Source organism: Lissotriton vulgaris, chromosome 4_1, assembly GCF_964263255.1.
Source record: "Lissotriton vulgaris chromosome 4_1, aLisVul1.2, whole genome shotgun sequence".
In the NCBI taxonomy this organism is placed as follows: domain Eukaryota; kingdom Metazoa; phylum Chordata; class Amphibia; order Caudata; family Salamandridae; genus Lissotriton; species Lissotriton vulgaris.
In genome coordinates, this window is record NC_141691.1 from 50,004,321 (window position 1) to 50,017,693 (window position 13,373).

Below are 13,373 nucleotides of genomic sequence, written 5' to 3' on the forward strand. Positions count from 1 at the left end.
AAGTAAAACCTATAGAATGGCTGTAGGGATCAATTTAGAAGCAGAGAGAGATCCAAGAAATGCAGTCACACACACTCATTGAAGAAAATAATGGATACTGTATCTGTATTGTTGTAGTTGTCCTGTTGAATTTGGTAAGTAAGTTTCATGCAGCAAACAATTCCTCTTATTAGCGGCACTCCTCCATTCCAGCTGACGCTTCGTCCATCAATGTTGGTGACCAGAAGACACCCTGTCCACTGCCTGCCTGGCGGATGCTGAATTGCGGCTCGCTAATGTGAAGCCTGACTCCATCCTTTTTTCCCCATTGCACAGACTGAAACCCGGCCTGTAATTATTGAACGAAAAACAGCACTGATAAATAAATATAAGGTATGTACGCTGTGTAGTGCAAAAAGTCACACTTTGATTTTCCTAATAGACAGTACAGCATTTTTGAAAGTGCGTACTCTGTCTGAGTCACCTTTTCAAGGATAAATAAGTATGGGCAAATTAATTTAGCGGATCTTTCCCCTCAAGCTAGGTGTACTGTAAACTGTGTTTTAGAACAAAATTAGACCTTCCCAGCAGTGCTTCCACCCAGACCCTTACTAAAGCCAGTTGCAAAAATGTAGAAGACCCCCAATCAGATCTCAAAAAACGAGGCCTAGCAGAAAACTGGTGACAAAACGTACTTCGAAAGTAAAAGTAGGCCCAAATACCCCCTTACCCACCGTGGATTGTATTCAAACCACTTGCAAGCAAGCAAAAGTATCCATACCCAGCATTGCTCCAAGACTCGAAAACCCCCCCACCCAAGCACATGCAATAGAAATACTGCTAACCCTAACGAGCCCTAAGTTAAGAATAGTGGCAGAGGCTTTCTTTAACTATGCCAAATCCCCCCTTTCCCACCATGGATTTTCTTCAAATGACTTGCAACCAAAATTACAAATTCTCACAAGTGCTCTAAGACCCCAGAACTCAGTTGCAAAAATCTAGAACACCCCAAAACACATGCAATCCTGCTGTTAGGGCTAACCCTAATGAACCCTAAGTTACAAAAAGTGCCAAAAGGCTTTTCCTTATGGATTTTGTCCCAACCACTTCTATCCGGTATTAGACCTTCCCAGGAATGCCCCAAGACCCGCCAACCCACCCGCCAAAAAGCACAACACCCCCAAACAGCCCAAAAGCAAAATCTCATACTTACAATATTTCTCAGCCTTCAGTCCAAACGCGCTGTGCAGCTAGGCCATAACTCCAGTTTTCCCCCACGGATTTCCTGAAAAGCAAATGCAATCAAGATTAGACTGTCCCAGCAGTGCTCCCAGACCCAAAAACTCAAGCACAAACACCCAGAACCCCCCCAAAGAGCACCTCAAAGGCAAGCAAGTCAGCAAAAACACAAAAAAAATTCCGCCACTGATTTGGTCCAAACCACTTTTATCCGGTATTAGAGCTTCCCAGCAATGGCCCCAGAGCTGTCAACCCAGGAGAAAACGAGTAGAAGACCCCCAAACAGCCAAAGAGCGAAAGTACAAAAATGGGGACTTAGTCATTTTTTTGCCAATTTCCCAAATCACTCCGCGTGCGCTCTGCAGCTAGGCCCGAACTCCCCTCTGCCACCATGGATGTGCTTCAAACCTCTTGCAAAGTAAAGTATACATAGCCAGCAGTGCTCCCAGACCCCGAAACCCACCCACAAACACCAGGAAACCCCCAAACAGGCCCCCGAAAACGCTACATTGAGCAAAATGTCAGAAATAGCAACAAAAAAAATCAGCGTGGATTTTGTCCCAACCACTTCTATCCGGTATTAGACCTTCCCAGGAATGCCCCAAGACCCGCCAACCCACCCGCCAAAAAGCACAACACCCCCAAACAGCCCAAAAGCAAAATCTCATACTTACAATATTTCTCGGCCTTCTGTCCAAACGCGCTGTGCAGCTAGGCCATAACTCCAGTTTTCCACCACGGATTTCCTGAAAAGCAAATGCAATCAAGATTAGACTGTCCCAGCAGAGCTCCCAGACCCCAAAACTCACCCACAAACACCCGGAACCCCCCCCCAAAGAGCACCTCAAAGGCAAGCAAATCAGCAAAAACACAAAAAAAATTCCGCCTCCGATTTGGTCCAAACCACTTTTATCCGGTATTGGAGCTTCCCAGCAATGGCCCCAGAGCCGTCAACTCACCCGCAAAGAAGTAGAACACCCCCACAAGTGCTGAGTCTTTCTTCATTGGGCGTAATCCAGCCCTCTGCTTTGATGGAAATAGGAGTCTGGAGGAGGAGGATGGAGGAGCATGTTCTTCTGAACTTGTGAACCTGAGGAATGCAGACTGCGGCACCTTCAAACCAATAAGCAAACAAGTGAAGACAGTTCTGCTGATGGGCTTGTTTTTGTGATTAGGTGATTAAAGTTTGAATTATATTAACTGTGCACAACAAAGAAAGACAGACACACAGGAATAAAAGTGAATAAGGACGAAAAAGAAAGTTATTGATTCATTGTCTCATTTTCAGGGCTCGGTGTCAGGGAATAAGAATAAGAGTTCGTCATCATACTCTGCGAATTCAGGCAGGGTGAGGTCAGTGTCACCGAACAGAGAATAAATTCCCTCATCTACGTTGCTGTCCTCCTCGTCTTCATGCGGCGTGCTTTCTCGTACTTTGTAATATGGTGGTATGAGGTGCTGATTCATCTTGATCATTGTTAACCTCTCCACATTTTTGGGCGAGAGGCGGCTCCGTTTGGGAGTTACAATGCCACCAGCAGCACTGAAAACACGTTCAGAAGACACGCTTGCGAGTGGGCAAGACAAGTAGTTTAAAGCCAGGTTGGAGAGCTGTGGCCACAATTCTTTTTCCCATGCCAATACGCCAATGGTTCAGCATTAACATAGACCTCTGTTGAGTCATTCAGATAGTCCTGCACCATCGACTCAAGGTCCTCCAAGGTTCCTCCACTTTGCTTAGCTTTTGCTGTGACCTTTTGAGAACCAAACCCAAGCCGATTTAGCCAATCCTCTTCAGCTTCCAATGTTACTGTTGTGTCTGGTGCAGATTATCCGGTTGCCGGTGTCTTTAACGGCTGAGAGGTCACTTGTGCCACAGCCACAGGTGCAGAAGTGGATTGTTTTGACTGGGGGTGGCCTGCTGATGCTGATGCTGATGTACTGCCTTTTCCATCAATTTTCTGCCGTTCTCTTTCAAACCTCTTGGCTGACATGGCTAGCCAACGTTTGTAATTTGTAACATCTTCATCAGCAAAAGGAAAGAATGCTCGGCCTGCCAGCGCTTTTTTGTAGCGTGGATCCAGAATCGTAGCACAAATGTAATGCTGGTGTGAGTGGATCATTTGAAGACGTTCATCACCTTGTAGGCGCTCTAATAATTTCTCCGCCAAAACAAAAGGGTCTTTGTTTTTTTCATCTTTTTGAAACACAGAAGACACCTCCTTCAGTTGGTGCTCCAGCATGTACAACAATGGGATAGCTTTTCCCAAATTACAGTCCTCCTTGCTGACTGCACACGTGAAGACCACAAAAGGACGACGCATGCGTGTCAGGCTTTTAACTATGTCCCATTGCGCCGCACCCATCCTCAGGTCCATGTGAGCTGTACCCTGTTTTAAGAAATAGTGATCGAGTACCGTATACTCCCTCAGCCCCACACTGTTTAATGTCTACATGGCCCCGTTAGAGAAGGTAGTAGCCCCATTTGGGATTAAATCCATCAGTTATGCAGACGACACCCAGCTCGTCGTCTCGCTGTCACAGCAAGGGGGCCGCTCGGTCGACCTCCCGGATTGTCTCACAGCCATTTCCTCCTGGATGTCTAGTTCAAAACTCAAGCTGAATGGAACTAAGACCGAGATCATGTTCTTAGGCAATCAACTCACCTCTCTACCCCCTGAGTTGTGGCCCCCCTGTATGGGAGACCTTCCTCCCCCCAAGGAACAAATTAAAAGCCTGGGGATCTGGTTCGAACCCCAACTAACCTTCAAGACCCATGCGCAGAAGGTGGCAGGAGGTTGCTTCGGCCTGTTACGAGCAGCCCGGAAGGTTCTCCCCCTCCTTCCGTTTCAATCCAGAAAGCTGCTAATCCAGGGTCTGATCCTGTCCAAACTGGATTATGGCAACACCCTTTTCCTCGCTGCCCCCCGTGCTACGATCAATACTCTCCAGCGAGCCCAGAACGCTGCAGCCAGGCTGCTGATGGGGGCGCCGAGACGGGCATCAGCCAAACCATTGCTAAAGGCCCTGCACTGGCTCCCCATCCAAGAGCGGATTACTTTTAAGTCACTCTGTATCGCTCATAAAACTCTGCAGGGCAAAGGCCCTCCAGCCTTGAGAGGACTGATTCGCCCCTACAAGTCGACCAGGGCCCTCCGCTCAGATAGGGAAAATCTGGCCATCATCCCAAGAGTGAGGAAGGCACACACAGGAGGCCGCCGGTTCTCGCTGAATGCCTCAAACAAATGGAATGCCCTTCCTAGAGAGCTCCGGATGGAACCTGGTCACCTTAAATTTAGAAGAGCACTTAAAACCTTTCTCTTCCCTACCATCCCTTAATTCCGTCCCCCATTGAGTTCACTAGGTTCAGGTTAGGATCAGCGCTGGGACGCTCCAGGGCAGCCATGCGCTCTACAAGTCCAAATCAAATCAAATCAAATCAAATCAAATCATACAGACGCTCAAGCATGTAGATGGTTGAGTTCCAACGTGTTGCCACCTCCTGGATGAGTGCTTTCACTGGCATTCGACGTTCATGTAGCAGGCTCCTCAGATGCTTCCGGGCCTTAAAAGAATGGCTGAAATGGTTGCACATTTTTCGGCAGGTGTCCACTACCTCGTACGCTGGACTGTCTTTCTCACTCAAGAATTTTTTGACAACCAGGTTTATACAGTGCGCCAAACACGACACTCTGAAATACTGACCCAGCTCCATGGCCTTAACTACATTGGAGCCATTATCCCTGGAAACATACCCAATCTGGCGTTTTTTTGGGGACAGCCAGTCAAGGACCTTTGTGTTAAACTCATCCAAAATGTTTTGTGCTGTGTGATGTTTCTCCAAACCAAACATGGCTAGTGTTGCATGTTTCCGAGCAGCTTTAAAAACTTGGTCCGGGTCAACACCTGCGTTTAGCTTTGATTTAACCCCTGAAAAAGAGACCCAGTGTGCAGTGATGCACATGTAATCAGCGCCTGCGCCACTGGTCCACATGTCTGTTGTCAGATGTATAGTGTGAACAGCACTCTTCTGCAAAGCTGCCCCAATCACCTCCAGCACATCTTCATGTAGTGTTGGAACCGCAACTCTGGCAAAATAGAACCGGCTAGGAACCTTCCATTTAGGGCAGAGCACTGCCACTAATTCTAGAAAACCAACACCTTCTACAAAAGAAAAAGGGAGAAGGTCCAGAGCTAGCATTTTAGCCAGCTTAGTGTTATACAGACGCGTCAGTGGGTGGTTGCATTCATATTGCCCTTCTGTAAACAGCATCTTTTTAATGTTGCCCTGGACCAAGCATTTACGGGATGATGATGATGATGATATCTTCGACCCAGTTACGCTCGCTGCTGATGAACTTTTTCGCATTGGTGTCTCACTCTCTCCCACACTCTTAGTGTGGCTCACATGGGGTGTGCTGCTGACAGGGGTACTGGGTGTAAGTGAAGTGTTTGACACGTCTTCTTCCTCCTCGTCATCATCAGACGAAACAGCATTACGTGCAATTCGAGCTTCCTTGATCGCCTGTAGGTGCGCAAACCATTTGACAGCGTGCTTTCTTTCAAGATGAACTCTCTGGCCTCCGGTACCATAGTTGGAGCCAAACTTACCACGACTAACTGCCAACTTACAAATGGCAAAGTTTTCCTTTTTTGGGCAAACACTAAAGAAGTCCCAAACTGCGGACTTGAAATGTCTTTGGGGGCCGGAGGAGGCGGCGATACTGGTGGTGGTGGTCCTGCTGCTAATGCCAGATGAAGTGGAGGATGTGAACTTCAGTACGTTTTGCACTTTCACCACCACTAATTGAGGTCGAGGTGGATGGAGGTCCCTTCTGGCGACTAAGAAATATGGAAGCGGTAGGTGTTGGTGTACTAGTTAACTCCAATGATTGTGGTGTTTCTTCCATTGCCTCCTCGTCGACAACATCATCACGCTCAGCAGCTTCTCGGGCTAGGGTCAAAATGTCTTTTTGATGCATGCCCGCTGGGGCTGCAGTGACCTTTATGATGACTACTTCGTCGTCGTCGTGAGAGTCTTCATCAGCAGGAGAATCCGCCACTTCTTGTTGAACCTCATCACACTCCATAACTATGAGTTTTTCGACGACCTTCCTTTTACGCTTAAGTACCTTTGTCAGATCATGGTGTGCCTCACTCTCAGACGGCAGTGGTGCTGGTTCCCAATTGGGATCTGTATCATCAGAAGGAGGTGGGCTTGAAGAAGATGTAGACACCAACCTTGATCTTTTCCTTGCTAGGAATGTGCAAGACGATGAATGATCATCAGGAGGAGTGGCTTCCTCAAATGATACCTCGGCTTGATTGTCGATTTCCTGATGTGCCCCTACTTCGGGAGGAACAACTATTGTGGGCACTTGTGACCCTACCTGCACCTCTGCTTGGGCATCTCCTTGCGCTGCCTCTCCTTCCACATGTACTTGGGCTTGTACTTGCACATGTGGTTGTTGTTGCGGCTGTGGTTGTTCAACACTTGTCAGATGAGTTACAACAACCTGTGCTGATTCAGGGACATTGCTGCTACTTTCTTGCGATGAGCCAACATCACTGGTCGATGGTGATTGAAGAAGTACACCGACTGCCTCTGCAGCACTCAAGGGCTTGGACTTAAGTTGGCGTAGTGGTGGTGGTGGAGGCACTGAGCCCAATGGAGCGGGGCTGCTGCTCCCAGCTTGGTCACCAGCAGATCCCGCTGCTGCTGCAGGCGTACTTTTTTTTTTACTCCCAAAAAACGCGGCGGCCGGCACACCAGCCTCCTTGGTAACTTGCTTCTTCTGCTCCTTACTGGCAACTCTCTGGCTAGAGGAGCTACAGAGAACTTTTTTTGGGGCCATCTTCTTCAGAGCAGGTCAGAACAGCAGGCCGCAGTTGCACGAGTTGCAGAGTTGTCTGTGGCCAGACGTGACGTCACGTGACCTTATGCTGCACACACACACCGCTGCAGGACTTCTTCCTGGCACTGGTGGTACTCTTGAGTCTTGTGCACCTAAAAGCAATGGAAGACAGAGGAACATCAGTTCAGTTATACACCCCAAAAAAATCGAAAAAACCCCCAGAAAAATCAGCACAATCCCATGCCCTCCATGATGTTTAAATTCAAGACACCCCACAGAAAGACTAGGCCCATGCAACACTCACTTGTCACTACCCCTGGTGAAAAGGCCACAACAACAGGCCAAAAAAACAAAAATCACAGAAAAATGAGCACAATCCCAAGCCATCCAGACCCTCCATGATGTTTAAATTCAGGACAACCCACAGAAAGACTAGGCCCATGCAACACTCACTACCCCTGGGCATAAAGGTTGAAAACTAGGCAAAATGGTTGCAGGCCTAACAACACTGCCTGCATTCAGAATGGCCCCCTCCCTCCCAGCACATGGCCAGGGCCTGTAGCAGCACTCAAAATGGCCCCCACCCACATGGCCTGTCCCCATGAACACCCCAAAAAAAGAAAATCACAGAAAAATCAGCACAATCCCAAGCCATCCAGCCCCTCCATGATGTTTAAATTCAAGACAACCCACAGAAAGACTAGGCCCATGCAACACTCACTACCCCTGGTAAAAAGGCCACAACAACAGGCCCAAAAAATGAAAATCACAGAAAAATCAGCACAATCCCAAACCATCCAGGCCCTCCATGATGTTTAAATTCAAGACACCCCACAGAAAGACTAGGCCCATGCAACACTCACTACCCCTGGGCATAAAGGTTGAAAACTAGGCAAAATGGTTGCAGGCCTAACAACACTGCCTGCATTGAAAATGGCCCCCTCCCTCCCAGCACATGGCCAGGACCTGTAGCAGCACTCAAAATGGCCCCCACCCACATGGCCTGTCCCCATGAACACCCCAAAAAATCGAAAAACACAGAAAAATCAGCACAATCCCAAGCCATCCAGCCCCTCCATGATGTTTAAATTCAAGACAACCCACAGAAAGACTAGGCCCATGCAACACTCACTACCCCTGGTGAAAAGGCCACAACAACAGGCCCAAAAAACGAAATTCACAGGAAAATCAGCACAATCCCAAACCATCCAGGCCCTCCATGATGTTTAAATTCAAGACACCCCTCAGAAAGACTAGGCCCATGCAACACTCACTACCCCTGGGCATAAAGGTTGAAAACTAGGCAAAATGGTTGCAGGCCTAACAACACTGCCTGCATTCAAAATGGCCCCCTCCCTCCCAGCACATGGCCAGGGCCTGTAGCAGCACTCAAAATGGCCCCCACCCACATGGCCTGTCCCCATGAACACCCCAAAAAATCGAAAAACACAGAAAAATCAGCACAATCCCAGCCATCCAGCCCCTCCATGATGTTTAAATTCAAGACAACCCACAGAAAGACTAGGCCCATGCAACACTCACTACCCCTGGTGAAAAGGCCACAACAACAGGCCCAAAAAACGAAAATCACAGAAAAATCAGCACAATCCCAAACCATCCAGGCCCTCCATGATGTTTAAATTCAAGACACCCCACAGAAAGACTAGGCCCATGCAACACTCACTACCCCTGGGCATAAAGGTTGAAAACTAGGCAAAATGGTTGCAGGCCTAACAACACTGGCTGCATTCAGAATGGCCCCCTCCCTCCCAGCACATGGCCAGGGCCTGTAGCAGCACTCAAAATGGCCCCCACCCACATGGCCTGTCCCCATGAACACCCCAAAAAAATCGAAAAACACAGAAAAATCAGCACAATCCCAAGCCATCCAGTGGCTGTGGATGGCACACGAACCAGTGTTTTAGAATTAGTGCGTTCGGTTGTGAAGGATAAAATGAAACAAACCCATCATAGAATGTGCTTTTAATTAGTGAAATGCAACCGTGTGCTTTTAAAAAAAATAATGTTCTAGAAAATATACATGATTATTATTTTTCCAATGCAAGCTGCCATTTAGAATAGCGTGTGACAGTTTACCCACTCAGTTAGAAAAAATGACTATTTGAAAAAATGATGAATCTGGCCCTTTTAATAGGTAGAATAGAAAAGCTTGCACACTAAATTATGAATTCTTGGTTATGCAATGCAAAATTACATGTTGCCCCTTGTTTAATTTGACATGTTATTTTAAAAAAGAAAAATGAAATGTGTTTGCATGCAATGTTGTTCTAATTATTTTTTCCCTTTCAGCTAGTAGCAGTATTTCGTGACATAATTATTTTCAAATGCTAGCATGTGACTTAGTTACAAAAAATATGTCTTTATTAATTTGCTTTTTACCACGTTTCAATCTGCTTCAGTTAGTTAGAATTCATGGTCAGTGCTTCTGCCCTGGGAAAGGCTGTAATGTTTTCAGTTTCAAGGCATCTGCTTTGACCTTGACTGATATGAGCCCTGCATCTGTTTGCGCTCTGAATTTTGAAAGGGTGGAGGCCGGGTAACTTCTGAAAGCAGAGAGAGCCAGTTTGTTATTCTTGGCTATGTTACAATTTCTTTCTGCGGAGAAATTTTATGTAAGGGGGGGTCAAGTCGCTCTTCCTTGCTGTTGGTGCAGACAGCTTCATTGACTTCAGATAAGGAATCCTTGCACATGCAGAATAATTGGCAGACGCTTGGCCCTTGGAGTTAGATAAATACAGTAGGCCCAGTGAGCTTCCCTGACTAGAGATTAGAGATGCTTGGACAGAATGGTTGGCATTAGCCTTGCTCCTGCAATGAGATCAGCATTTGGCAGTGATTCAAAATTACATCGCAGTGTAGCCCGGCTCCTGCTTATTTTGATTGGAGCGGATTCAAAACTCTGAGCGCGAACATCTTTCTGAAGGGAGGGGCTGTTTCTCAGATGAGTAAGGAGTAGCTAGGCCCCAGCCCTTCTGGCTGTGTATGACAAAATTAGATTTTGCCCAAACAAATTTTAAGAAAATGATTTATATAGAATGTTTAAATCATTCCTTGGATTTAGAAGACTTTTTTTTATGAATTAGGAGGTTTCTTTCGAAAATAAAAAGCACTTGGGGTGCTTTTTAAATGGAAAATGTATTTTTGCTAGATTGATGACACTTGTTTTTCGTTTCAGGTTGTTGGGATGTGGTGTTTGGTGTGTGCGTCGGCCCACCCCCCTCCCACTCCCTTTGTTATTTTATTTTATTGTTTTTATTTGTTATGTTAGTTTGTTGTTTTTGGAATATGGTACCAGACCAGACCGGATGGTGGCGGATAAACGGCGGAAGCTGGTGACTAATGACCAGAACGGAGGAAGTGCTTCCTTGGCACAGGATACAGATGAAGAATCCACAGTTGACTGCCTTGGCAGATGAATTTATACCTCTTCATTACAATTTCGATGATCTGGATTTCCTGAACTTTTTTGACAAAGCCAAAAGTTATATCTTTTAAAAAGCGAACTGGATTTTTGAAAAAATATATATATTTTTGAACCCTATATTACAGTATTGCACGAGTCATGTGCTATGATCCCTAATGATGAAATGCTGAACCCATTTTTATTTGGTTATAATTATGTTTCCAACAAAAGGAGTCTGAAATGTAATTTCTTGGCCTGCATTCTTGAGCCTTGCATTTTTCCATGTTTCTATTTCAGATGGACATTATGCCACTTTTGCAGTTACCATATACAGGCCCCACTTACAAAAAGTCTCACAGTCCTGTTCATGGTTTTGATGTTGATGCAGTGCCACATTTATACAATGGTTCATATATATTTTGCCTTTAGTATGCTATGTCATTATTGATACACTTGTTTATCTTTCACCTATTTTATAGTTTTTTTGTTTTCTCTAAAACAGTCTTGCCAATGGAAGAGAAAGCAGTGTTCTGCATGATGGTGCACGCATGTGTTCCACAGCGTGTTACAGAGAGGAACTAGGTGAAACTGTTTTATGATTTATGATCTTTACCTATTGCCTTTGGCATGGTTATCTTTTAGACAATATATACATCACATTTAGATAATTTTCTTTGATTTATTGCTTGATATGCATAGTGCTACACCAGCTATTTTATAGGAATGGGGTTATCCTTATTTTCCTGTTATTACACTTTCACTTTGATTCATCAACTCTTATTTAGAACAGTGGGATTAGTTCCAAGGGTAGTTACCCTAGACTTTAAGTTGTCCTGGGAGGTGTGTCTTTTAGTAAGGTTATGTCCTACATCTATTAGTAATGTTTGCCCAGACCTTGAAGACCCTTTGTCATGTTTATTTGTCAGATTTCACCAAATCCTTTCTTAAATTGACCAAAGTTGGTAGGCCCCATTTAGGCCCCTTTGTTGTTTTCATTCTACAAGCATGGCCCTACATCAATAAATTTCATCAGTTATCACTAGAAGTTGAGGCACATTTAGTTTAAGGGTGCTTTGGTTAGTTTCTATTGTTATTAGATCAATTTTAGTTATATTTCAGCATTCAGGTCAAGGGTGCTTTGATTTGTTTTCAGTTGGTTGTTAGATTTGTATTCCCTACATTAAGTTTCAGGTGGAATTTCCTTAAGTTGTCATTTATTTTAGAGAGTCTTTTGGTTTTTGGTTTTGTTGATAGATTATGTTGATGTTTGTTTATTAGTTTGTTGTTGTTTATAGATGTTCGCAAGATAAAGTCTAGGGTGGAATGTCCTGACATGGTTTTTGGCTCTATTTTGGAGTGATGAAGACTTTAAGCTTGCTCACATCTAGGATCTGTATTCTTACCTTGTGTTGGCCCTTTTAAGCCCTTTTTTCCAGACCTAGAAGAGGATAGCTGCTTTATATGATGATAGATCCCTTATTCTTGACTCTAATCCATCTATTGCCTATTGGCTTTGACATAAATATGTGTCCTTTCATTATCCTGCCTATAGTAGAGGGTGGATCCTGTGGTCCTGACTTTATATTACACATTGGTATGGTTTGTGTAGGTACTCTGACAGAGCTAAGGGTTATTTCATCCTTCTCAGGCCTACAAGGCACAGAACTAGAGAGACTCCATTTTGCTTTCTGTCCCTGTAGAGCTGAGATGCTTGAAGGGGAAGGTATTATTTTAGTTTTGAGCTGTTGTTCGTCCTAAGCGAACCGGAGAGAACCGACCAGAGCTGAATCTAATCAAGAAGTGTCCCTGGGCTCAGGTCTCTAGACGAAACAAGCAGTTGATCACTGTGGGATCGTCTAGAGCAAGGAGCCTGGTGCATGGACCTGGTGGGAGGGGGCTGATGGCTGGAACTTTCCATGAGGAAACAGCATTCCATATTAATGAAGTGCAGAGGCGGAGTTAGTTAGTCGAGCTGGAGTTGCAGAAAGAGTTCGAGCTAGAAAGAGCTGAGCTGAAGTTGCAGTGAGTTGAGCTGGAGTGGCAGAAGCAGTTGAGTTGGAGGAGCGGAGAGAGTTGAGCTGGAAAGAGTTTATGTTGAATTGGAGCAGAGGAGAGGAGTGGAGTTGCAGGATGAGAAGAGACAGAAGATGCTTGGAACAGAGAGAAGACAGACAGACAGTCAGTGAGCTGGAACTGAAGGAAGCAGTCAGAAGCAGTTACTTATCAGGAGGAGTTGTGAATAGCTGGAGTCTGAAGTAATGCCTTTTAGAAGAGACTGAAGTTATATCGTGGATTAATCTGTGGGAGCAGCTGGAGTGAATTGGACATTGGCATGGAGACAATCAGATAGAGTGAAGAAGCTAGTGGAGCGAACGATTATCAGAGCGGCAGAAACCATTAGACTGAAGTTGGAAGGTGGAGAGAGTTTGTGGGGGAGAGGAGTCCAGTGCAGAGTGGTCAGCGCAGATGTGTGTCCAAGAGTGCAGGAGAGGATCTAAGACGAGCTAAGGCACAGACGAGAGAGGAGCCCAGATGACAGCTAGAGCAAGACCTCATACTCCCTAGGTGATATGGTTCTTTACTTTTCAAACATTAGCCTTGTCCTTATACTGTATGTCTAATCCCTTTTCTTTCAGCGGTGTGTTACAGTTCCTGTTAGTCACAGCGACCCCGCAGATAACATTGTCCCTGTTATATATCTAATCCCTTTTCTTTCAGCGGTGTGTTACAGTTCCTGTTAGTTACAGAGACCCCGCAGATCTGTGTATGTGTCCCATTCTATTGTTATTGTAATAAAGATACCCCAGTTCTTAGTGAACCAGTGTGCATGTGTTGTTCTTATGATAGAGAGCGTTTAAATCAGGCAATAACTCTTG